Raw genomic sequence first — 23,737 nt, 5'->3', positions numbered from 1 at the left:
AGAGGTCCCCTCCAGGGTTTCTTTGCATCTCATGCCCCTCAGGTACAGGCACTGCTCCAAGCATCTCTATCATCTAGTCATCTGCCTAAATTCCCACCCACCTACACAGAACGCTCCACCTCTCCTGAATCCATTCCCTCTCCTTCTTTAACATAAATACCCAAGTCTGATGCTTGAAAATAAATAGCAGCCCCAGGGTTTGACAGGATGTCAGTGAAGCAGGTGGATATCAAGTCTCATACATAGAACAGGTGAGGAGTAACAGCTCTGAGCCATTGTTAATGAAGAAGGAAGCTCCTTGTTGGATTTTTTTTCTTTTTTCTTTTTGAGACACAGTCTTGTTCTGTCACCAAGGCTGGAGTGCAGTGGCATGATCAGCGCTCACTGCAGCCTCGACTTTTCAAGCTCAAGTGATCCTCCTGCCTCAACACCTCTGAGTAGCTGGGATTAAAGGCATGCACTACCATGCCCAGCTAATATTTCTGAATTTTAGTAGAGATGAGGTCTCACCATGTTGCCAGGCTGCTATCCAACTCCTGAGCTCAAGCAATCTACCTGCCTTGGCCTCCCAAAGTGCTGGGATTACAGGCATGAGCCACTGGGCCCAGCTGGATTTTTTCTTTCAATATTTGCATCAGTATGTGATACAGCTGAGCAGATCCTTGTAATTAAGTAACTTTTAAGTGAAACACATATCCAAGAAAATTCATTACTTTGGGGGGAATAGGGCATTCCGAACTAAGAATCATAATTGAGGCATTCAGACTTCAAGCAGGTAATGTAAATGAGTGAAATGGACTTGGTGTCATTAATAGGGAGAGACGGGAATCAGGGCAAAGCAGAATGAGCTTGCATGCTTTTGCAAAGGGCACAGTTGTTCCATGCCTCCCAACAAATGCTGTTTTGCAGGAATGCAGACAGTATTGCTACATTTTGCTCCCTCTCTCTTCAGAAATCTACATTTACATATGAAATGTCCAATTTTTAGAATGCTGAGGAGGTCAAAGAAAATATACCTATCCACTGAATTGGGGGCACCAGATGAAAAAAAAATTCGAGAAAGTAATGTTCTTAATTATCAAGACACCCCTACCTTCTTTTTCTCTGAGCCCTATAATTATATTGAGTAGCATTTAGTTTCCTTATTCTTCAGCCTGAAGGTTCTACTTGAATAAATTAATTACATTAGTCTTTAACATTGACTCCTATTTTTTTCTTACAGTGACTCCCAGATATGATTAATTCCTAAACTTTAACCATCTCCCTCTAGAGTGGAGAGTAGAATGTTTGCCAATTATTTTCCTTTTTCTTACTTTTTTTTTTGAGACGGAGTTTTGCTCTTGTTGCCTAGGCTGTAGTGCAATGGTGCAATCTTGGCTCATTGCAACCTCAGCCTCCCGGGTTCAAGTAATTCTCCTGCCTCAGCCTCTTGAATAGCTGGGATTATAGGTGCCACCACCACGCCTGGCTAATTTTTTGTATTTTTAGTACAGACAGGGTTTCACCATGTTGGCCAGGCCAGTCTTGAACTCCTGACCTCGGGAGTTCCACCTGCCTCTGCCTACCAAAGGGCTGGGATTACAGGTGTGAGCTGCTGTGCCCAGCCCCATTATTTTCTTCACAAAAGTTTAAAAGTCTTAGAGATGTAACCTTCACTACTGTGTTAACTCTGAAACTCTACCTCCTTTCTTCCTTTCTTAAGCAATACTGTATTAATCAGGTATTCACTGGTCCCTGTGCTAGGTGTTTTTCCTATAAGCAACGCCTGGTGAGATTTTAATAGAAAATAATTTAACTTGGGATTTTAAACAGAAAATAATTTAATGAGCATCTGGTGGGAAATTACAACTAATTAAAATAACCAAACAAAATTATTTTTATTCTATAAGAAGTTAATAAATACTGCGTTGAATTTCTACCACCTCTTCCCCTTCCCCAACTCCCAATCCCTTCTGACAGTAATTCCTTACATTTGAATCACATAATGTTCCAAGATCGGCCAATATTTGAGAAGACTCTATGTTCTAGTCTAGACAGTGTAGTACTTTAAATCTTTTCATTATAACAATATAGAAAGGATGGGTCTGCAATAATTCATCACTCTTTATTCTCTATCAGTTGCAATGTCAATGTATGTCCAGATGATAACCAAAATACTTTCAGCCATCTGGCTGAAGGTAAGCTCTGAAATCATTTGAACTGTTCTGATTCCTCAAGGTAGCACTTGCTTAACTCTTTAAGAGTGGGCAATGAGAGGTTGGAATCTGAGCTGGGAGCTGATGTATGCCTTGTGGTACTGAAACTTTTAAAACTTGAGGGTTCTCCTTAAGAAAAAGAATACACATTTATAGAGCAAACTTATGTCCAAAGTGTTCTAAAAAGAGTGGACTGACTTCTTTTTTGAGACAGAATCTCCCTCTGTTGCCCAGGCTGGAGTGCAGTGGTGCGATCTCCGCTCACTGCAAGCTCTGCCTCCCGGGTTCACGCCATTCTCCTGCCCCAGCCTCCCGAGTAGCTGGGACTACACGCGCCCGCCACCACACCCAGCTAATTTTTTTTTTTTTTTTTTTTTTTTTGTAGTTTTAGTAGAGACGGGGTTTCACCGCGTTAGCCCAGGATGGTCTTGATCTCCTGACCTTGTGATCCGCCTGCCTTGGCCTCCCAAAGTGCTGGGATTACAGGCGTGAACCACTGCGCCCAGCCGAGTTTTTTTCCTTTAATGAGAATATGTTAAGAGGCACAATCTCTCTTGTGATCGTTAACTTTAGGTGTCAACTTGACTGGATTGAGGGATGCCTAGATGTCTGGTTTTGTCTTTCTGGAGAACCCTGACTAATATACCTCTCAGGCGGTGAAACCAGAAAATATGAGCCAGGGAGTTATTGGTAGCTGGGTTCTCAGAGGTATTGAATAAATTCTTTAGAACTCAATAAAGTCCACACATACAACCTGTTACAAGACAGAAAGAAATGGCCTGTTGTGGATGTTCAGACACCCATTCCGTAACCATTTCTTAAATATTTCAGTAAAAAAAAAAAAAAAAGAGAAAGTATACACACTGACCTAGACTGTATAAATGGTACCTTCTTTGTCTTACAAAATTTATTTATTAAAGAACTAAGAAAGTTCAGATAAAAAAAATACTGGCATATGAAGCAAAAAGGATGAAGAATGATAAAGATTATTCTAACATCAAAAAGAACATTCAAATAAGAGCCAAAAAACCAGATCATACCCAAAGTATTAACTTCTGTTTTGAGGTCATACAAGTGAGGTGGCCCTAAAGCTCTCTCATCATTAGCTTTAGGCTAAATCTCCTTCTACTTAGAAGTTCCATCCAATCCCCAACACAAGGTAACCTAAAATTATTCCAGCGAAGAGGATTTTTGCCTTTTTTTTTTTTTTAACTGGTTTTCTCTAGGTAGAATATGTGAGTTTGGTAAAATCTAATTACAACTTCCTTGTGCCTTATTTGAGAATAGAAAGATTATTTCTCATCTATCAGACATAGCGATACAGAGAGTAATCGAAGAGACTCCCTAACAAAGGCATTTTTTAAGAAGTTATAGATGTTACTCAGACTTAGAGCCAATATTCAGCAGATATTTGATAAAGGAGATTCTTTGCATTGAATATCTGTTACTTCAGTCTGTTCTCTTAAGGAAAAATTGTGTTAAATGTCAGTGAACAGGTTCTTAGATTTCCGCTGGAAGATTTTTTTTTGCAAGAATCTTGGGTAAGACTTTTCTTCTGTCTCCTAGATCAGTTTTTCTTTTTTACTTCTCTGACAATATCCTCATTCATTCTAGTATTTGAGTTGCCCATCTACCATCTTTAGGAGAGTTTCTATCTCTATCCATATTCCTGCTGTGGTAATACAGAATATGCCTTCTGCAACTATTTCAATGCCTAGATGGAACCATTTTTTTTACTAGACCTCAGGTGCCTTTACTGCAAATCCATGTGAGTTTGCCCCACTTTTCAGTTTTTGTTCCTTAAAAAAATTTTTTTGCCACTTATTGCCTTAATGCTTTTAGTTCTATGACTCAAGGATGTTTTTATTTATTATTTTCTATAGTCTATCCCCTCCGTGCTGTTTTTGATTCTCCCTGCAGGCTTTCCCTCTTTTTGCTGACATCTGCCCTCAAGTTGCACCTTTTATATATTTTTTTCTTTGGTTCTTTCTTCCAGTAGCCTTAATTCTTGGTAATAATGGAAAGAGATGTGGCCATTTAGCAATAGACCAACCTGCTCAAAGAGACCCTGCTTTCTAGCCCCCTTACTTTCTTTCTTCAGAGTTATTTTTTTCCATTCACTTTAAAGCATCCTTTTGGTCACTGATGTTCTATTTTGAGACAGATATAAATGCCACTTTGAAAGATTTTTGAAAGCTTTTCCTGATCATGTAACTTCTTTTAAATGTGCGTTAATTGAGACTAGCCAAAAATAAAATAGCTGTTGAACAAGGGAGCAGAGCATTTCCAATGGAGCCAGGTAGCCCTTAGGCAAACTCAGGACTCTACTCTTGCTGGGAGGGTAGATATGCATGGCTATCAATTTGCCGCTCTGTAGCTAGTATCACTCCTATAATTAGGAGATGAAGATTATCTTTCAATGTTGTAGGAATAAAATGTTCACAGTGTATCTTTCTCTTCCATTCTCCACTGAGATAATTCACAGCCTATCTTCTGAGATCCATAACGGACACTAGAAATAAGATTATTACATAAAATTAAGAGTAAACTCTGTATTTGGTAAGGATTCCAAGAAAGATGGTGATAATCTGTGGTGTTTCTCATTGGCAGGGGCAGGTGGTAGTCACGGTGCAAAGTAGTGTTAGTAGTGTCAGATCACTAATCTGTTAAGCATAATTGAATTGTCACTGATACTCAATTATATACTTATATTACATAATCAGAAATAAAAAGTTGTAATCATTTTTTCCTACCTCACTTTGGCAAAATTAGATTTGCCAAAGTGGTGAATTTTTAAGAAGTTTTGAGAATTTACCAGTAGTGAATTAGTTACACTATTAGATGAGTCAATTAGTATGCTTCCAATGACTGGTTTGAACTGTAATTCGTCTTATGCTCACATCCAATTACTTCTCATAGAAAGGGTTCAGAAAAGTTCCCAATACACCAAAGCAAAGCCTTGACTTCAGAAAATATGTATACTTTGTTAATTTTCATTTTTTTCTCAATTGAATGAGAAAAAATGCAAAGTTCAGTCATTCTGTTAAAAAGTATCATATTTCATCAACCTAGAATGACATTAGAATGAAGGTATTTTAAAAATTCTTTGTCCACAGTTAATATTTCCTCCAAAATTTTGAAATATCATCCCAAACTTTAAGAAAAACAAAAAAAAAATTGGGGTAACTTTCCTCCTAGAGAGGCATATTGAGTTACCATAAAAGTGAGCTAGAGTCTAGACCAGGTTACGTTTCTGGGATATAGTAAAGATTTAGTACGAACCAGTCAGAGGTTATGTCAGGAAGCTATGAGGAATGAATTGCAATTTATTGGTAGCTGAGAAAATGGGACTCAGGACACAGCAATATACTATAGATTGGTTCAGAGGTCGACACTCTATTTAGTTCTGAATGACTACAGAAAAGTGAGGTAGAAAAATAAAAAAAAAGAAAGGAGTATCAATAGGAGGTTTAGCTAGAGACCATTGAGAGGAGAAAGAAAAGGAGAAAGTAGGAAAGAAGAAGTTATACAGGTGTACTAGGATAAACCTAGAGTATCATGGACTGATTTAGGTTCTTAGGAGCCAAGTTTATCTGTTAGTTGTCCTCAACTTTTCTGATTGCTTACTATCTTGTACTCAGTTATTACTATAGACAGGGAAAGGAATTTTGATTGATCAAATTCACAATCTCTGAAACCCAGGCACAGGTGAAAGAACAATGGAAACCAAACACAGGGCATTGACTGTCCATTCAACACTGGACATTGACCATAGATGTGAGTGGAATAGAGGACTATAGGATTACTTCCTGTATTCACTATCCAGGAACACCACAAAATACATCCCCCCAGAGTTTCTGACATGTGCTAGGACCACAGTAAATTCTGCCCTTCCTCAAGGCAAATCAGAGCTTGGAAAATCAACTGTCTTAGCACAATGGAGCTGAGATTAAATCAGTGACCTGAGACCATAGTGATAATATGAATATTCCAGGTTTCTGCAGTATTCCTAAATGGTGAGAAGAGACAATTACATCAAATTGAAGAAACACTTAAAGGTATTTAGGGCTGAACCAAGATAAAACTGTGAAGTATGGATCTTTAGATCATCTTTGCAACAATTCTGTTTCATTTTCCCTCGTGATGAAATCCCCCATTTCTAATGCAGACCAGCTGAATATGCTCTCTCCTTCTACATCATGGAACTTTTATTACCCCTAAAGTATAATTGGATGACAATCCAGTAAACATTATCTATATAAAATATACTCTTGAGGTATTTTTATTGCAATAAGGGCCAAGACAGTTATCCTAAGAAGGATCATGAAATATATATGCGGTTACCCTTCGTCTTTGATAATGGCACACATAAGAAAACATGGACTTATTTCCCACTGATACCAGATCAAGCTACAGAATCTTCCTCAATAATGGTGTTCCAGATTGCCACAAACAACTGAACAAAGTAAGCCACTTAAAACTTATTTGCAATTCAGAATCTATGTCATGAAACTCTAATAGTAACATTTTAAATATCAATCAAGATGCACACACAGAGAGAAAGTATGAAATATATGGAGTGATGAAAGGGACTGAGGGAAGATAGTTCACATAATTGTAAATCTAGTTCTGCTATCAGATATGATATTGAAGGAAAATATTAAATAATTCAATAGTTAATGACAATTCCTGGTAAGAGTGTCATAGACCCTAATTGTCAATAACTACAAAATGCAAAGAGGTCACATTCAAGATCACAGGTGCAGATGGCTGAGCAAAGACTAAAGCACTGTTTGAAAGCTTTTGTTTAAATTTTTGTTGCTGTAGTTGTGGAACGGATGGCCATCATTTTCTGCACACTTATTATATAATGTGTTTTTACTCTTTAAGAAACAATGCAGAAATTACAGATCCAAATTACTATATCCCTTTCAAAGTAGCTGCCCCGACAGGATATACATTTATTCCAGCAGTACTGCCATTTCTTAAAACAGTTTTTAGAGCTCTTGAAATTGCTTTCAGAGCCTGAAGCTAATTTCTTTGACTATCCTCAATAGTGGCAAATCTTCATCCCTTGACAGGGGATTTGATTTTTTAGAGCTTGCCAAAAGTCAAGACTAGTGAATAAAGTAGTTGATTAAATTGGATTGTAATGTTTGGGTTTCAAAAATAAGGTGAGCTACAAAGTTATAAGCCTGGTTTTCTCATGTAGCTCATAAACCAGTTTAGAAGGCAATCACAAAAGGAAATTTTTAAAAGTATATTTTAGTTTCTTCCTCTATAAAATAAGTGGATGCTACCAACTGATCTCTAAATTCCATCCAGCTTTATGATTGTTTAAGTAATTTGTATTAAAAAAAAACTCCATATGATTGAATTTTTTAAATCTTTTTAAAAAAGCCATTCATCATACTAACATAATACTGGCATATTTTATGTTCTTAATTATCACTGGGATTCATTTTTCTCTGCTGTCAAATGAGGAAGGGTCTTGAATTGATAACCCTTCTGTTGTACAATGCTGTGCTATATATTAGTAACCTACGATTTCATAACAAATTATTCCAAAATTACGAGGCTTAAACAGCATTTATTATCGCGGTTACTCTGAGTCAGGAATCTGGATCCTGCTTATCTGTGTTGTCTTCTTCAGGTTTCTCACAAGCTACCATCAAGGTGTCATCTGAGTTGCAGTAATTCCAATGAACAGCTGTGGAAGAATTTGCTTCTAAGTTCACTACATGACTGTTGGCACGGTTCCATTCTTTATTGGCCTCAGTCCCTGTTGGCTATTGGCTGAAGGCTGCACTTAGTTCCTTTTTCACATGGGCTATTTGTAAGTCATCTTAAGAACAAGCAAGCAAACAAGGAGGACCAGGGAAAGAGAGAGTGTAAGTGAGGCAGGATAGGTAGTCAAGGAAGTGACCATGTTCTCGAGGCACAGCAACCATGGTGACTGCACAATCAACACAATAAACAACATTCGCATTGTAGTTGAACTCATTCAAGCAAAGCTATCTTCAGTAGAGACATTCCCTTCTAAAGAGCATGCACATTTTTATTTTACCTATCCTCAAACTGACCGTTTGCTCATTTTAATAGTAAAAAGCACACCTCTGGGTGGAGATATAAGATGCTAATGAGACTTGCAATGTATGAACAAGCATGTACAGATATTGTGAATGTGGACCCAGAGGACCACCCAGAACATGCTTATGAGTACCACCTCTTTTCACCTCTTTATGAATAATCATGTAGGTCTCCATAAAGGGAGCCTCCCTAGTGCCAGTCTTCGCTGTCTCGTCCTGCTCTGAATCCCCTCTCTCTCTCAGGGTATACTGCCTATTCTGCACCTAACCTCAAAATACTCCTTTTCTTTCTGAAATAAATTACTCTATACTACACCCCCTTTGCTGGGTGTCTCTTGTTTAAATTATTTTAAGAAGACAAGAACTGAGGTATCACATCAGCTGTCAACATAAGCAAGATAGAAGTCATAGTTTTTGTAAACTTATTTCAGAATTGACATCCATCACTTTTGCTATGTTCTGTTATTTGGAAGAGAGTAATGAAGTCCAGCCCATACTCAAGGGGAAGCAGTTACACATACATGAGACTGAATACAAGAAGGTAGGGATGACAGGAATTCAATTTATAAGCAGTCTACCATTATCTTCCCTCTGGCCCCCAGTGATTCTCATTTCTTCCACATGAAAAATATGTGTACCATCTCTCATGTCTCTGTAAAACTCATGCCATTATGGCATCAGATGAAAATCCAGTATCTCCTCATCTAAATCATGTCCAAGTATATGAAGGAGTTTCCTTGAGCACAGTTCTTTAAGTACAGCTTCAGGAGTACGGCGCCTCTATATCTGTGAACTTGTGAAACCAGAAAGACAAGTTATCTCATACCTGACAAACAATGATGAGGCAGACATAAAATAACACTTACAGACATTTCTGTTCAAGACAACAGAAAATTGGGAGATGCGATGCATTTTGTACTGCTTCTGTTCATTTCAGCCTATGCTGGCAATGTTTTTGCATATATACTTTTCTCAAAAATGTTGTGGGTTTTCTGTGAATGTCACTGGCGTTTTGCCTATTAGACAAAAGTCACATCCATACATCTTCTGGGGTGAGGTTGGGGAGCCTTTGGGCTTCTATTGAGATTCCTGAAGAACAAAGTTCTGAATCTTCCTGGAGGCCCTATTGTTCAATAAAAAATCTGTGAGGTATGCCCATAATCTCTAGAGTCTTTTGTGTGACTCAATAAAACTCTGATACTTGTATCTTCTTAAATCTTTTTTAAAAGGTAGTACAGTCAAATCATTAATATACCTATTTTTAGGTATCCCACAGCTAGGCACTCCGTATCTACCAGTCGCACACCAGAAGATAAATATTTTAGAAACTGTATACTTCTCTACTGTATTTGACCTGGTCTTACTCTATAACTCTAGGAGTTCTGAGATTATGATTTTCATATTACCACAAATTTCATGGCTACCCTAACACAAGCGCCTCTGTACCACTGGACTTGCTGCATCTGGACCTACTGCACAGACTTTATCTGCTCTGGTTCCACTTACAGCTGGCATAGTAGTATTCCCAAGTATGCAACAAGCTGCCTCAGAGCCCAAAGAAGAAACCAGGTATCATGTTCTCTTGCATAATGAAAGATGTGAGGATGTGATAATTTGTCCTTTACTTTGAAGGGGATGTTCTAAGATGCCCCAGATCAATGAATCCCTAACATTTAACTGATGAATCAGGTCCTTGAACCTTCAAAGTGTTAATCTCCTACCCTTTTACCTAGTCTTTCAATGTATTTACACTTTTTGATGATCTGATCCAAACAATATGATGCCATCAATATAATGGACCAATGGGATGTTCTGTACACAGCTGATCTGTCTAGATCCCTCCAGAAAATATCATGATATATTTTCATGATATATGGTATAACAGTTAACCTAGTTAACCTAGGTAACAGTTAATGTAGGCAAAATTAGGCCTATTCCACATGAATACAAACTGTTCCTGATCCTCCTTTCCAATAGAGATTTTTAGAAAGGGTAAAACTGCTACATTAATAACTGCATACCATGTACCTGAAGTTGTGGTAATCTGCTCTAACAAAGATGCTTCTTCTGGAAGAGCAACTGCAATTAATGCAATATTTGGTTGAGTTTGCAGCAATCTACTTTCATCTTCCAGATCCATCTGGGTTTTCTAAGAGCTAAAATAGTGAATTCAATGGAGATATAATAGGGCCATGATCCCTGCATCTTTTAGGTCCTCTGCTGTTTCCCCTGGGATGCAATATTGTGTGTGAGGAAGGGGCATATTAGAAATTTCCACTTGCTCTTCCCACGAGAATAACTCTTACTCTACAATTTAATAAATCATTAACTACCAAGCATTTCCATTCCAATTACATATCTTGGGACCAAGGAAACAATCACTTTGTGAGTCTGTGAACCCAGTGAACCCACTACCGTGAGCTGGACCAGTGCCAGCATTCCATTTACCATCTGGCTTCCATATACTCTCACTTTAACATGGGGATTATGACGCTTTATGTCTCCAGTTATCAATGTCAACTCAGGCCGACATCAAACAGCTCTCGAAATATTTGGGTATTCCCTTTCCCCACAGTTTAGTTATACACGTAAATGGCTGTAATTTCTGTTGGAGAATGACTTGTCTCTGCATTACAGGGTCCCTCTTTCAATTGATAAGTTTAGGATAGGAAACTGACACAGGTATGGAAATGGAATGTGACTTTGTATTATTTTATGTAGTTTATTTCAGTCTTCTGATCATCTATTTTTGACTTATATTAATTTATTGTTTGAACAACACCCTGATTGGCTGCTCATCTCCCTTGCCTCCAGAGATGTTGCATATCCACTGTGATAACTGAACTTTGGTGGATATACACCAATGAGTTATAAGCTTATATAAGGCCTTCCAGTTGACTGCAGGTGGAAACTGTGACTTGCTTCTGACCCCCAGAATATGGTAAAGGTGATGGGATGTCACTTCCTTGATTCAGTTATGTTTTATGGCAAAGGTAATGGATGTTACTGCCATGATTGTGTGACCTTACATGACTGTCTTAGCCAACCAAAAAACAGAGACTCTTTTGCTGGTCTTGAAGAAGTAACCTGCTATGATGTGAACAGCCATGGAGAGGGCCACATGGCAGGAAAGTGAGGTGACCTCTAAGAACTGAAAGCTTTAGTACTACAACCACAAAGAATTTGGAACAAATAAAAAAGACACAACTCATGTCTAGATATAGATAGAAATAGTGATTATATAGATATAAACGTAGATAGATGGATAGATGGATAGCTAGATAATGTACTGAAGTGAATTATAAAGAAAGGTATAACTTACTCTGGTGTGGACCATAAATCTTTTCTCATGAAGGGTTTTTGGAAGCACACTTACATCTATAATTCATCTGTAATAAATTTTTGTGAAGGGACTGTGCTAGAAACTTCAGTTAATTTTTTCACATATGGATATGAAAATTTATAGGCCTAAATGTAAAATTCTGACCACACCAAGTAATAGCAAGAACATGTAGCAAGTGGAACTCTAATATACTACTGAAGGGAGTGAAAATTGATATAACCACTTAGGAAAAGCTTTGGCAGTACTGACTAAAGCCAAAGTCATACTTCATGTTCTACAAGTTCAATGCTAGGTATATATCCTATAGAAACGTATACATATATGCACCAAAGTACATGTACATGAATATCTATAGCAGTACTAGTCTTAAAGGCAAAAAGGAAATATTTAAATGCCTATTAACAATATAATCAATAAATAACTTGTATATTTCTAAAATTAGTTATTATATTGGAATAAAAAAGAGAAAAACTTCACCAACAATATGGATAAAGCTCACAGACACATGAGTGAAAGAAACCAGACAAAGAATATATGCTGTGCAATTTTGTTTGTAGAAAGTTACAACTCAAACTATTTAATGGCAAACAGAATAGTGATTCATTTTAGGAGGGCAAATGGAGGGAGCATGAGGAAGTCTTCAGAGATATAATGTTTATAATTTGATCCCGTTGGTTGTTACATGAGAATATTTACTTTGTAAAAAAGACTCATTGAGCTATGTATTTAAATATGTACTGCACTTTACAGTATATTGTACTCCAATGAAAAAAATATATATCTCTTCCATAAACAAATAGTAGTTTAGAGAAGAAATGAAAAGGTCCCTTGCATATTCAAAAAGTTGTTCAATTTTATTCATAATAAGAGATGCAAATTAAGTCATATATTGTGATACCACTTCTTACCTACCAGAGAGGCAAAAAGCCTATATGTATTGGATATATTCTGTTGGATAGGCTGTGGGGAAACAGGACCACTCCTATGTTGCCAGTGACAATGTCAAATGGTATAACACCTATGAATGTGAGCTTGGTGATATCTAGGAAATTTACACAGCCATTTACCTTTGACCTAGCAATCACACTTCTAGCAATCTATTTCTAATACACACTGTCATAACGTGAAATTACTTTTTATGCTGAATAGCCTTTGTTTGCCACTCCAGGTCTCTTCTCTACCTCTCCCCACTCTGCTCTGAGCCTGAGAGACTGAACTTTTTGACCTATGTCAATGGTCAGCAAACATTTTCCATAAAGGGCCAGAGGGAAAATACTTTAGTAACTGAGGGCCATATAATCCCTAACTACTAAACTTCTGCTACAGTGTGAAAGGTGAAAGCATGCACAGATAATACACACACAAATGAACATGGCTGTGTTGCGGTAAATCTCTGTTTACAAAAGCAGGCCATAGTTCATTAACTCTTGAACTATATTAACTAGATTCCTCTGGCTTCCACTTAGGTTTGGCCCATAGGAGGCATCAGCCAGAGACTGGAAGGTGGGAGGAAAGTTAAGTTTGAGGTATTTATTTCTCACCTCCTTCTGGGCCAAGTCAATATTCCTCTACCTAGGGCCCAGCTTCTATCAGGCAGCTCTGTCCAACAGCTACAGCTACCACTTCAATGATAGTAGTTTTCCAGATTTCAGTAACTACTATCTTCAGGCCAAATGGAGGGGAAATGACTCTCAAATGTTACTAGCATTTATCTTAGCACTTTTTCTGTTTCCCTGGACCCTTCTTTACATCTCTTTGAATAACACTTTTATTAGCCTCTCCTCAATAACCCAGTTTGAGTGTGCCATCTCTTTCCTGCCAGTACTCTGACTTATTGATAGGTTATTATTATGACATTTTTTAAAGCAAAATTTGGAAACAAATACTTATCACCAAGGAACTCACTGAATAAAGTATGATTGATCTGTGTGTGTGTGTGTGTATGTGTGTGTCTGTGCATATATCAAGTATCTTTGTTTTTTCCCTTTCTTTTCTCCTTACTATATAACATAAAATTGATGGACTTTTATATTATTTAAGTATTGTTAACTTTACATCAAGTAATATAACGTTATTAGATAGTTCACTTCTCCTTGATATCTTATAACTAAATATAACAAATAAAATATATTTTTATTTGGAGAGTAAGTATACTTTCAGGAGATGTGTATCAGTGTCAAACTGACACAGGCTTGTGTTGGTTAGCTTTATGTGTCAACATGGCTAGGCCTAGACACTGCTGTGAAGGTATTTTTAGGTGAGATTAACATTTAAATCACCAGACATTCACTAAAGCTGATAACTCCCCATAATGTGCATAGGCCTCATTCAGTCAGTTGAAGACCTTAAGAGCAAAAGGACTAATGTCCCCTAGAGAAGAAGGAATTCTGCCAGCAGATTGCTTTTGGACTCAGGTGCAACAACTCTTCCCTGTGTCTCCAATTGACTAGCCCATCCTGCAGATTTTGGACTTCTTAGCCTCCACTGCCTCATGAGCCAAGGTTTTTGAAATAAATAAATCTCTCAGATAGACAGATGGGATTGGCAAGGGGACGGGGCGTGATGGCAGATAGGCAACAGGCGGGAATGTAAACTAGCATAACTGCTAAGGAAAACAGTATGAATATTCCTTAAAGAACTAAAAGTAGAATGACCATTTGATCCAGCAATCCCACTACTGGGTATCTACCCAGAGGAAAAGAAGTCATTTTATGAAAAAGACACTTGCACATGCATGTTTTTAGCAGCATAATTCGCAACCATGAAAACATGGAACCAGCCTAAATGCCCATTGACCATGAACAAGTGGATAAATAAAATGTGGTATATATACACCATGGAATACTACTCAGCCATAAAAAGGAATGAAATCATGGCATTTATAGCAACCTAGATGGAAGTGGAGACCATTATTCTAAGTGAAGTAACTCAGGAATGGAAAGCCAAATATCACATGTTCTCACTTATAAGTGGGAACTAAGCTATGAGGACACAAAGGCATAAGAATGATATAAGGGACTTTGGTGACTCGGAGGGAAGGGGGTGAGGGATAAAAGACTACATGAGTGTATACCGCTTAGGTGATGGGTGCACCAAAATCTCAGAGATTACCACTAAAGAATTTATCCATGTAACCAAATCTACCTGTTCCGCAAAAAACTACTGAAATTTAAAAAAAGACAGATAGAGAGAAAAAAAATAGCATTTAGAATACATTCTTTAAAAAATCAACATGCAGGCTGGGTGAAGTGGCTCACACCTGTAATCCTAGCACTTTAGGAGGCCAAGGAGGGAGGAATGTTTGAGCTCAGGAGTTCAAGATCAGCCAGGGCAACCAGCCATGACAAAATCCCATCTCTACAAAAAATAGTCAGGTGTGGTGATGCATGCCTGTAGTCCCAGCTACTCAGGAGGCTGAGGTGGAAGGGTCACTTGAGCCCGGGAGGGCAAGGCTGCAGTGAGCCATGATCGCATCACACTACTCAAACCTGGGTGACAGAGCAAGATCCTATCTCAAACAAACACACAAACAAAAAAACAAAACAAAAAAAACATGTAAAACAAAAAGTTAACTATCCACTAGAACAAACACAATCCTCAGAAAACGATAAATTTCAGAGTTGCTGGAATGTCCAGTTTTCAATCAAAATTTTCTAGATGGGCAAAGAAATAGAAGAGTTTATTCATTCGCAGAAAAAACAAAAGCAAACAGTAGAAACAGATTCTGAGTTGGCCTACATGTTGTATTTCGCAAAATCTTCAAAATAGCTATTATCAATGTACTTAAGGAATTAAAGAAAAATATGTTTACGTAATTAACAGATATGCTGTTAATGAGTTAAAATAAAGGTAGCATTAACACAGAAATATAAATTACAAAAACAGAAATTTTAGAGATAAAAATACAAAAACTAAACTGAGAAATTCACTAGATAAACTTGATAGCAGATTTGAGGTGGCAAAAGAAAGAACAAGTGATCTTGAACTATAAATTACTAAATATTGCTAAAAAAGGAGAGAAAAAAAAAAGGATTCCATAAGTCTTTTAGGACACCACTTTCCTTTTAAACCTTTACTTTCCCTATACTGGCTTCTCCTCTCTTTTTTGAGGACAACAAAATCTAGGAAGTTATGCACCTATACAAGAAAAATAGTTCCTCTCGCATCTGCAGAAAAGGTTGGTTGTGTATCTGAAACTTAAAAGCCTTATCTAAGGCCCTGTGCAGTGGCTCACGTCTGTAATCCCAGCACTTTGGGAGGTTGAGGTGGGCTGATCACTTGAGCTCAAGAGCTTGAGACCAACCTGGTCAACATGGTGAAGCCCCACCTCTACAAAAAATACAAATACTACCTCGACGTGGTGGCTTGTGCCTGTACTCCATCCCAGCTACTCAGGGGGCTGAGGCTCAAATATCACTTGAGTCTGGGAGGTCGAGGCTGCAGTTGAACTGAGATCAAGCCACAGTCCTCCAGCCTGGGCAACAGTGTGAGACCCTGTCTCAAAAAAGAAAAAAACAAAAAACAAAAAACTGAAACTAACTCAAAGCCTTATCTATATTCTAGCTGCACGGCTCTTTCATTACTCTATATTTGTCATCACCCTGTTCAAGATTTCTCATGTCTGCCTCTCCCGCAACACTGCCGTTCTTTGATCTCAACTAACTACAGATTAGAAAGTGGCAATCCACTTTCTAATCTGTAGGCAGGTGGATCACAAGGTCAGGAGTTCGAGACCAGCCTGACCAACATGGTGAAACCCCGTCTCTACTAAAAATACAAAAATTAGCCTGGCATGGTGGTGCATGCCTGTAATCCCAGCTACTGGGGAGGCTGAGGCAGGAGAATTGTTTGAACCCGAGAGGCAGCGGTTGCAGTGGGCCAAGATCACGCCACTGTACTCCAGTCTGGGTGACAGAGCAAGACTCTGTCTCGAAAAAAAAAAAAAAAAAGAAAGTGGCAATAGTAGCCATTAGTACTGCTCACCAAACATTTGTATTTGTAGTAGTATGCTTTCTCATGTCTCTTGAAGCTATCTGTGGCCCTGAACTTACTTTAGACAACAAAGTGTGAGTGGAAGGTGAACAAAACGGATGTATGTTACTCTGGACACAAGCATTAAATGCCGGTATGTAATGCATCACATTTTCTGTTCACTTTGGATGACTTACAGTGTTACAGGCAGTGGCATCTTATTCAATGCTGATCCTGTAGTAAAATCCATGGGGAATTGGTACCACTTCCTGGTTGGAAAACCAACCAAACAAAACAATGGGGAGTGGAAGGCACATCCAACTTGCAATGGACATATAATGTGAGCAAGAAATAAAATTGGTGGTTTTAAGCCAAGTTTTAAGATTTTCAAGGTTTCTGTTACTTCAGAATAACCTAGGCTATTCTGATTGGTACATGTATTAATACTTTTCTGCACTTTTCTCACTTACATTATCTAACCTACCCAGAGAAATGATGTCACTGCCTCTGTCCTTGAACCCATGCCTTATCTTTTAAAAGATGGTGGTGGTTGTTTTTCATTCTGCATGTACCTATTCTAATTTTTAAAAAAATCTCTCCAGGTCTACTGACCTGAAGTTTTAACATAGTATTAGCCATGATTACCCGTACTTTAAAAATCCTATTAATATATATCTAGTGGGTTACTTCTCTAAATAAAGGAATAGAAACAATATTTTGAGGCTTGGAACAGTAAAAAGCACTATGGAGCCTATTTCTAAGTCTAGTCCCTCAAATACCACCACAATCAGTTATATCAGTAGTATCTGGATGCCCATATCCAACCAATGCTACATGTTACAACCTCAGAAGAACTTGTATATTGAGTGTACTTTTCAGCCCATAAAGGTGAAGCCACAGTATGATTTAGTTTTGATCTCACCTAAAAACTGCATGAAGGCTTTCTGTGTTCTGCCAATGAGCCTGTTGAAAGACAACAAATGCCATGGGATTCCAAATGTGTCCTAGTTTTTTTTTTTTTTTTTTTTAAAGACAGATGATAGCGTGCTATAGAAAGCTTTGGCATAGAAATTAAATTATCTGTGACCTTTCCTAGCTCTACTTATGGCAATTATGTCTCAACTTCTAGAAGAAAATGGATGTAAATCAAAGTTCCCAATTTCATCAAGATCCCCTAATGTGCCTTAAAGCAACAATATGTGACTTATATTCTTGCTTCAGAAGCTTAAATGTAAATGATATATTATCCAAAAGATTATCTTTTGACTCTGACACATATTGCCTTTCTAAAATCTTATATGACCTACATAAGGTTTAATAAAAATAGTAAATTTTCCCATGTAGAAGCTAATATATAATCATTAGTTTCATCCATTTGAAATTGCCAATATTTAACAAATTTGACCTATAAAAGTGGCACTTCATAGTTTAATCTAATAACTTTCCACATATTATGTTGTTGCATTTTCCTTTATATACATGATGAAAATGTACAAGAAGAAACTGGCCATTTTCTCTCCCAAACTCTGCTCCTACTTTTATATTCCTTATCTTGATGAATGCACCATTGACTACCCAGTTGTCCAAGTAAATGTGGAAGTTATAATTAAGTCCTCCATCTTCCTTTCCTTTTACATCCAATTGGTAGTGAACACTATTGTTCCTTAAAATATCCTAAAAAGTCTACACTAGCTCCATTGCTACTGCCTTGGCTCAATTTGTAATCTGCCACAGATGGGGTTCCCAAGGAAGCAGACTGAGACAGGGATTATAGCCAGAAGGAAGGTTCTTAAGGCTGAAACATGCTGAAGGGAAGGGAATCAAGCAGGACTGAGCAGAGGGAAAAGTTGGGCTGTGTTGCACTCTCAAGGAAAGCTTCAGCAGATTCTATAACTGCTCTTCTTAGCCTCTGTTAACTGTGCTTCTACTCCCTATCTCCATGAGTTCAATTGTTTTAATTTTTAGCTCCCACAGATAAGTGAAAACATGTGATGTTTGTCTTTCTGTGCTTGGCTTATTATACTTAATGACCTCCTGTTCCATCCATGTTGTTGCAAATGACCAGATCTCATTCTTAGTTATGGCTGAATAGTACTTCATTGTGTATATGTACCATATTTTCGTTACCTATTCATCTGTTGATGAACACTTAGGTTGCTTCCAAATCTTAGCTATTGTGAATAGTGCTGCAATAAACCTGGAAGTGCAGATACCTCTTCAATAGATTGACTTCCTTTCTTTTGGGTATATACCTAGAAGTGGGATTGCTGGATCATTAGGTAGTTCTAATTTTTAGTTTTTTGGGGGAACCTCTAAACCGTTCTACATAGTGGTTGTACTAATTTACATTCCCACCAACAGTGTATGAGAATTCCCATTTCTCCATATCCTTGCCAGAATTTGTTATTACCTGACTTTTGGACAAAAGCCATTTCAATGGGGTGAGATGATATCTCATCGTACTTTTGATTGCATTTCTCTGATGACCAATGATGTTGAGTACCTTTTCATATACGTTTGCCATTTGTATGTCTTCTTTTAAAAATGTCTATTCAGACCTTTTGCCCATTTTTAATCAGATTCTTAGGTTTTCCCCTACAGAGTTGTTTGAACTCTTTATTTCTTGATTTCTTTCTCATATTGTTCACTACTGGCATACAAAAATGTTACTGATTTTTGTATGTTGATACATACACAAATACTACTGATTTTTGTATGCTGATACATACACAAATGCTACTGATTTTTGTATGCTGATTGTGTATCCTGCAACTTTACTGGATGCATTCATCAGTTTTAATGTTTTTTTTTTTGTTTTGTTTTGTTTTTTTTTGTGTTAATTTCCTATGTGGACATTTTATTCATATTTTATACATGACATTATTAAATATATACATTTAGTATACATTTAGTATATTTCAGAGAGCTTTCTATGTAGCATACTGGGGGAGCACTAAATTGGAAGTCAGTAGGAAATCAGGCTCCAAATTAAGTTTTGCCACTAACTTTAATGTAACATTAGGTAAATTATCCTCTCTGAGCCAAACAAGGGTAGTGGGATTATGGGATCTCCAAGGATCATTCTTCTTAACATTGTCTGATGCTACAATTGTCTTATTAAGATTTCTAGGGAGAAATACAAAGTTAAAAATAAAATCATATAGGTTAAAATTATGTAAACATCTGGCCTAGAGCCTCTTGATTCAACTCACATAACCAGCCAGACCCTGGGGGCCAACAGGTCAAAGGACACTATGTAAAAGACATGGCTTAGACACATGGAGTGAGAGGAGCAACACAGGTTCCCATGGGGTGAGGCTGAGCTGGAAGGTCACTGTAATGAGTGAACTCCCCCTTGGGTACACTTAGTATGATGAGTAAAGCTTCCTTGTGACTTCAGAGAACAATCATAAGAATGCTTTATAAGAAGATCCCAGACAGACAGCAGAGCCCCTTGTGGTGTGCATAGCTTTAGGGGCATCAAGGGGCGCCCCCACCACTATAATCTCCAAATCATGTAGAACCAAAGATGGTTACCTCTTTCTTAAATGGTGGCGTTCAGGATAAATGGTTGATCTTTATATTTTGGCTTTTGCGTGCTAAGAGGACTTGTGGTACACAAACCGTGCTCTGCAGGGAAAGGGTTGTTGTGGGAGGTAAGCTGGAGGGACTTTGTGTCCCATCCCTGCTTCAGGCAGATCCCCCATCCCACCTTTTATTTGTTGGTGCTAAACAAATGCTAGTCCAACCACTTCACTATAAATGGGAAAACTGGGTCTCAGAAGGGGCCGTAAGTGGATGTGGCTGTTGCAGAAAGTGAGAGGAGATTCTTTGAGGCACGAGAAGTTCATATTCATCTTCTGGGGATCGGGCATGCCTTGGGGTAGAAGGCACGTGTAGAAGTGAATACTCAGTCTCAGTTCCTCCCAAGGACTCTCTGGGTCTCTCAGCTTTGCAGGGAACATTCTCATAGTGCTCTTCAGCAGAGTTCCCCGATGGCCTTCTACAGAGAACCTGATGATTGATGAGGGTATAGCACAGCTCCTCTGAGTAGGTCTGGTGAATATTGTCCTGGATGGGAGTAGATGACAATCCTTCATTTTCATTTTGGGAATCTTGCCTCTTTTCAAAAATGAGTATTTTTTTCCAGGGAAGGCAGAAACACCCTTCAGCGACATGGTGATCCCAGCATCTGGATGTTCTCTGTTTGGGGCTTTGCATTCTCAGATTCCAAGGCATCTCTGGAGAGCTCTGCTGCCACCTGTTTTCTCTCAGCAGAGTTTCCCATCCTCTCAGTCCTCTCAGGGCTTCCCCTCAGTCCCTTTATCACTTCCTTCTTGACTTGTGCTTTGACAAGGCAACTCCTGACTTAAAGAAAGGGCTGTGTGGCTCTGGCCACCCATGCAGAAACAGCAGAAAGGAGAAGGGTGTCTCTGCAGAGGGGAAGAAGAGGCTGGGGGAGGAGTGTTAGAGGTGCGCACGTGCAGAATGTTCTAACATGTCAGTGCCTGAATCAACTTGGCTGTTGGCCATAACCAGCAACTACCCGTCAATGAGAGCTTCAAACCTCTGGGGAATCCCAGGTCTGAAATTACAGATGGGTCATGGGAGTTTTTCCACTGCAGGTATTTACATTTATAAATTACGTTGTCTTCTTTAAAAAGTCAGAAGGAGGTTAAAACAGTCAAGCCACAGACCTGTAAAAAATATAGTATCAACAACTCTCAAATCTGAAAACAAACACCCAATAACAAAATAGGCAAAATATTTGAACAGACACTTCACCAAAGGAACTATACAGATGACCATTAAAAGATGATAAACATTGTAGTCATTAGGGAAGTGTAAATCAAATCCACAATGGAACACTTTCCCACACTTATTACAATGGCTGTAAAACTCTGACAATATCAAGTCATGACAAGGTATGCAGAGCAACTGGAAGTCTCATTCTTTGCTGATGAGAATGCAAAATGACAGCCTTTTTGGAAAGAAGCGATAAGGACAGAAGGCAGATGGCTTTACTGGGTAGAAAAGGGTGGCTCACTGGCAAAGGTCCCACCCTCAAGCCTTGAAACTGCAGCCCTAAACGAGAACGGTTATCCCTGTTATCTTGCCCAAATGTTACTGTTTGGCCTGTCCAGCCCCCCTATTCTGTGCCCATATAAACCCATATAAACCCCAGACCTCAGCTGGCAGAGACAAGCAGCTGAACATTGAGAGGAGAAGCAACTGAGTGTCAGAGATGCGGCTTAACTTCAGGTGGCATGACTTCAGAGAGCAGCCTGGCCAGAGACAGCAGGCTTCAGGGAAAGATCACCTTTTTCCTGTACCATCCCCTTTCCAGCTCCCCTTCCACTGAAAGCCACTTCCAGGTTTTAATGTTTTTTGATGGAGACATGAGGTTTTTCCAAATACAAGTTTATATCATCTGCAAATAAAGATAACTTGAATTCTTCCTTTACAATTTGGATGCTTTTTATTTCTCTTGTCTGACTTGTCTAGCTAGGTCTTCCAGTGCTATGCTGAATAACAGTGGAGACAGTGGGCATCCTCGATATGTTACAGATCTTAGAGGAAAGAAAGACTTTCAGTTTTTCCCCATTCAGTCTGATACTAGCTGTGGGTCTGTCCTATATGGCTTTTATTATGTTGAGGTGTGTTCCTTCTATACACAGTTTTTTGAGGGTTTTTATTATGAAGGGATGTTGAATTTTATCAAATGCTTTTCAGCATCAGTAGAAATGCTCATATGGCCTTTATCCTTCAATCTGTTGATATGATGTATCACATTGATTGATTTGCATACATTGAACCATCGTTGTATTCCAGGGATAAATCTCTCTTGGTTATCATGAGTTATCTTTTTAATGTGTTGTTGAATTCCGTTAGCTAGCATTTTGTTGAAGATTCTTGCATCACTATTCCTTAGTTGATATTGGTCTGTAGTTTCCTTTTTCTATGTGTCTTTGGTTCTGGTATCAGAGAAACACTGGCCTTGTAGAATAAATTTGGAAGTATTCACTCCTCCTCTGTTTCTCAGAATAGTTTCAGTAGGATTGGTATAAGTTCTTCCTTAAATATTTGATAGAATTCAGCAGTGAAGCCATCAGGTTCTGGTCTTTTCTTTGCTGGAAGCTTTTTTATTATCCAAGTCAATAAACAGAAAGTCAAACTGTCGCTGTTTGCTGATGATATGATTGTATACCTAGAAAACCCTAATGACTCCTCCAAAAAGCTCCTAGAACTGATAAATGAGTTCAGCAAAGTTTCAGGATACAAATTTAATATACACAAATCAGTAGCACTGCTATAAACCAATAGCGACCAAACGGAGAATCAAATCAAGAACTCAACCTATTTTACAACAGCTGAAAAAAGTAATAAAATACTTAGGAATATACCCAACCAAGGGGGTGAAAGACCTCTCCAAGGAAAACTACAAAACACTGCTGAAAGAAATCACAGACAACACAAACAAATGGAAACACATCCCATGCTCATAGATGGGTAGAATCAATGTTGTGAAAATGACCATACTGCCAAAAGCAATCTACAGATTCAATATAATTCCCATCAAAGTGCCATCATCATTCTTCATAGAACTAGAAAAAACAATCCTAAAATTCATATGGAATCAAAAAAGAGCCTGCATAGTCAAAGCAAGACTGAGCAAAAAGAATAAATCTGGAGGCATCACACTACCTGCTCTCAAACTATACTACAATGCCATAGTCACCAAAACAGTATGGTACTGGTACAAAAACAGGCACATAAACCAATGGAACAGAATAAAGAACCCAGAAATAAACCCAAATACTTACAGCCAACTCATCTTCAACAAAGCAAACAAAATCATAAAGTGGGGAAAGGACATCCATTCAACAAATGGTGCTGGGATAACTGGCAAGCCGCATGTAGGAGAATGAAACTGGATCCTCATCTCTTGCCTTATATAAAAATCAATTCAAGATGGATCAATAATTTAAACATAAGACCTGAAACTAAAAAAACTCTAGGAAATAATATTGGAAATACCCTTCTAGACAACGGCTTAGGCAAAGACTTTATGACCAAGAACCCAAAAGCTAATGCAATAAAAACAAAGATAAACAGGTAGAATTTAATCTAACTGAGAT

The 23,737-nt window shown here is 38.2% G+C and overlaps 1 pseudogene; it reads right to left on the bottom strand.

Moving 5' to 3' along the window:
• Nucleotides 1-20,174: 20,174 nt before the first annotated feature.
• On the bottom strand, nt 20,175-21,131 carry LOC111545676 (annotated as a pseudogene).
• Between the last annotated feature and the right edge of the window lie 2,606 nt (nt 21,132-23,737).

This window comes from Piliocolobus tephrosceles, chromosome 11 (genome assembly GCF_002776525.5).
Source record: "Piliocolobus tephrosceles isolate RC106 chromosome 11, ASM277652v3, whole genome shotgun sequence".
Classification (NCBI taxonomy): domain Eukaryota; kingdom Metazoa; phylum Chordata; class Mammalia; order Primates; family Cercopithecidae; genus Piliocolobus; species Piliocolobus tephrosceles.
The sequence above is the reverse complement of the archived record's forward strand: the minus strand, read 5'-3'. Positions and strand labels throughout refer to the sequence as shown.